This window comes from Sesamum indicum, unplaced genomic scaffold (genome assembly GCF_000512975.1).
Source record: "Sesamum indicum cultivar Zhongzhi No. 13 unplaced genomic scaffold, S_indicum_v1.0 scaffold00302, whole genome shotgun sequence".
NCBI lineage: Eukaryota > Viridiplantae > Streptophyta > Magnoliopsida > Lamiales > Pedaliaceae > Sesamum > Sesamum indicum.
This window is the reverse complement of record NW_011628196.1, coordinates 15,192-18,979: the sequence shown is the minus strand read 5'-3', so window position 1 is coordinate 18,979 and position 3,788 is coordinate 15,192.

The window sequence follows — 3,788 nt, the reverse complement described above, 5'->3', positions numbered from 1 at the left end:
TTCTTAAAAACAAAAAAAAAACCCTAAACCCTAAACCCTAAACCTTGGCCATTTTTTCTCCACATCTCACTACAATTGTGTGAGATTTTCACACACTTGCACTTCCACCTCTCACCACCACCAAACCACCACTCTTTCAGCCTCACCACCACCACCGATAGACAGCCCATCTCCAGCTCTGTCGCGGCGGCGGCGCCGTGCCATCACTGGTCGCCGGTCGGAAAATCTCGCCGGCGCGTTCGAGGTCACGGCCACCACCGTCAGGCTCGCCTCGTCGAGTACTGTCCAACCATGGTGCGTGTGGCCTGAACGGAGCACGGACGCGCCCTCACCGGCCGATCGAAAATTGCAGATTCGCCCTCAAAGTCGCCGGAATCTTCTCTCTAAGATTCTGGCGCCGTCTCGTCGAATTACCGGCCGTGCTATATACCAAAAGAATCGCCTTGATGAGTAGAGTATTTCCCCCCAAACAATTTGAAGTTTCGTGCACTTGGGACGATGGGCTAACTCCTCCACCGCTGAACGCTTCCACCGTTGTTTCGTCGCCGGTGAGCCGACCCACGGTCACGGACCAGTACCGTCGTCTTCCTCTCTTCATGGCGAATCGTTTGGGACCAATCTCGTCCAATTTCATTGCCTGTACGAAAAGATCTTTTTCTTCTCCTACTCGCGCCGTCGCCGCCACTCGTCGTGCTGTTCCGCCGCCGTCCGGCCACCGTTCGCAAGCGGACCACCACCACTTGACTCGCGCTGGGATGACGAAGCCGACCATCCGTTCAGATCATGGTTCCGTTCAGTCGCCGGAATCTCCAACTCCGGCGGTAGGTGGCGGTCAAATGGGTTTGACCGAGTTGACTCCAAAAAGAACGTTCACTGAAGTCATTGCACCCTCAAAAGTGCCACAAACAGCTTCGTAGAAATTTTTCTTTGCAAATTCGCCACCGCCCTCCATCGATGCGTGCGGTCTTGATTGATGAGAAGGGCCCTACACTGGTTTTTTCGAATACGGAGACCGAAACCCTTGCAGCTCCTTTCCGATTGGCACTGGTTGGGAAATTGTGACGTCTATAGAATTTTTCACGTAATTGGGAGACTAATTGATAATTATTAGGAATTTAAATTTAATTAATAAATAAATTATAGATTGAATTTGGGATATAATAAAATTTGAACGGATTAAATTGGAGTTCGTGATAATATTTGGGGACAAATTATATTAGGAGGGACGTGAAAGGTATTTTAGAAAAAGTTTAAAACTAAATATAATAATAATAATAATAACAATAATAATAATAATAATAATAATAATATGTAAATATATGTACATAATATATAAAAGAGGGGGGGGGGGGGGGGGGGTAAAAGAGGGGGGGAGTTGGCACCGCCTCAACCCCCCCACTTAAAAAAATATATACATGTGTGTGTGTGAATTCATATTCACACACATACTTTTGCATAACCAGCTCTGCAATATTTCCGCAATATTTCAGGTATGAAATATTGATTTTAATTTATATTAATTATGTAATTATATTATTTAATTAGTTCATTTATTAAATGTTGATTATATATCAAATCGAATATAAAAATGATATCGTTGGTTAATTAGATTATTAAATTTATTAGATTTGAATGTTGCTATAGCCAATTTATATAATTCCATCGGAATTGTTAACCAAATACGCAATTCTACGTATTGTTATTTAATTAAATTATATAATAGCGAGAAATTGATAACAAATTCGTAGGAATATTCTGAAAACTATACTTAAGATATAATATATTGTTAAAGAGGAAGAATGATGTTTTAATGATAATTTAATTTAAGGATGTTATTAAAAATGATAGTTATAAATGTATAAGGGGTTACGTTAAATAAATTCCTATGAATCACTTGATAAATTATAAATATTTTTATGAAGCCTATAGTGTCTAGTTATTGAGAAGAACTAGAACGAAGATTTATATTTCGATAGAAGTGGAATATTAAAGAATTATTGAAAATCGTACGAATAAGATTTAATATTATATTTAAAAGAAATTACGATATTCTCGATATATTAATGGTATGTGGTATAACTCATTATAGGATATGGGGGTGAGGTGAAAGGACTGACAATTAGCGATTGAGTAGAAAGAAACGTTGTGAGGTTGAGGTAAGTAAATAATTAGTATTATCTATATATGTTCCATTTATTTGTGATATTACTGTTATATAAATTTGTGGTTCATGCTGATGTTGGTTTATCTGAAAATATATGAATAGTGAATGATTTAATTTGATTGACGATATTGTGTACGTGGAATGCGAAGACACGTTGAAATATTATGTTTGTTGTATGATGTGTTGTGGGTGTCTGAAAATGAGAATATAATGATATATTATTTTACGTTACTAGTTGCTTACAAAAATGGTGATATGTGGATATGATGGAGTGGTGGAAATTGAATATAATTGTGGCGTGAATAACCCTTGATGTGTTGAAAAGCCTATAAGGCGAAATGAAATGAAAAGAGCTTTAATGCGATATGAGAAAGAAATGAAATGAAAAGAGATTTGATGCGATATGAAAAAGATGTGATGTGAAAAGAGCTATGATGCGAAATAAAAGAGCTATGATGCGAAATGAGATTGATGAGCCAGCTGTCAAGGGGATTCACTTAAATTTATATAACGGTGAGACTGAGTTAACGGGAAAAACACGATATCACCTTCTGGTAAACAAATTAGGAAAAAAGAGGTTTAATTGATTATTTTATTGTGAGATAGCTATGTGGTGTACTACAATTATATTGGAGTTAAATTGACTGTAATTCATGCATGTTGCCTACTTGTCTTGTTTGGGCTGTGTTTGATATACATATATAGATAGGGCTGATTATTTACCTACTAAGTGGCAGACACATCCCTCTGTTCACATTTTCTTTCAGGAGTAGACTTTGAGGTGTCTGATAGTTGAAGAATAGGTCTACGCACTATACTCAGGCATGTCGGGCCAGTATGCTGTTTTCTCCTCTTGTCAGCTAGAGTACAAATCTTATTTTGTTTGTATAAAGAGAACATAGACGTAGCGATCAACTGTGGTGGATCACCTGTGGTGTTTGATTTGTATATATGTGATTTTGTGGGTTGACTATGTCGTTATGATGTTGTGACTACGTATGCATATTGATAGATGATTATGTGCATATATATATATAAACACAGGGATTATTATAAGTATGACGTTTAGGATAGATATAGCCCTTGTAGCGAAGGGGGTGCTACGTAAATTCTCTCATGAAAAACCTCAATTCCGACACCTGCATCGCCTTATTGCCGGACTGGGAGTCAAAGGCGCATTTACCGTCAGTATGCTTAATGCCAAGCATGTACTTATTCGTCTCTCCAACGAATCCGACTTCTCCTATCTTTGGCTGAGAAGAATTTGACACATTCAAGGATTTTCGATGCGCATTTTCAAATGGACACCATCATTCACACCGGCTCAGGAATCCTCTATTATTCCGGTTTGGGTACGTTTTCCTGAACTCCCAACTCATTTGTTTCATAAGGATGCTCTATTTGCGGTAGCAAACATGATAGGAATACCACTTCAAATCGACGACTGCACGTTGAATCAATCCAAGCTCTCTAATGCTACATTGAGATTGATCTTACCAAACCACTTGTGGAGGGTTTTAACCTACAAATCAATGGAGCCACAATTCATCAGAAAGTGGAATATGAGCAACTTCCAAAATATTGCAACCTTTGTAAACACGTCGGTCACGACAACTTGGAGTGT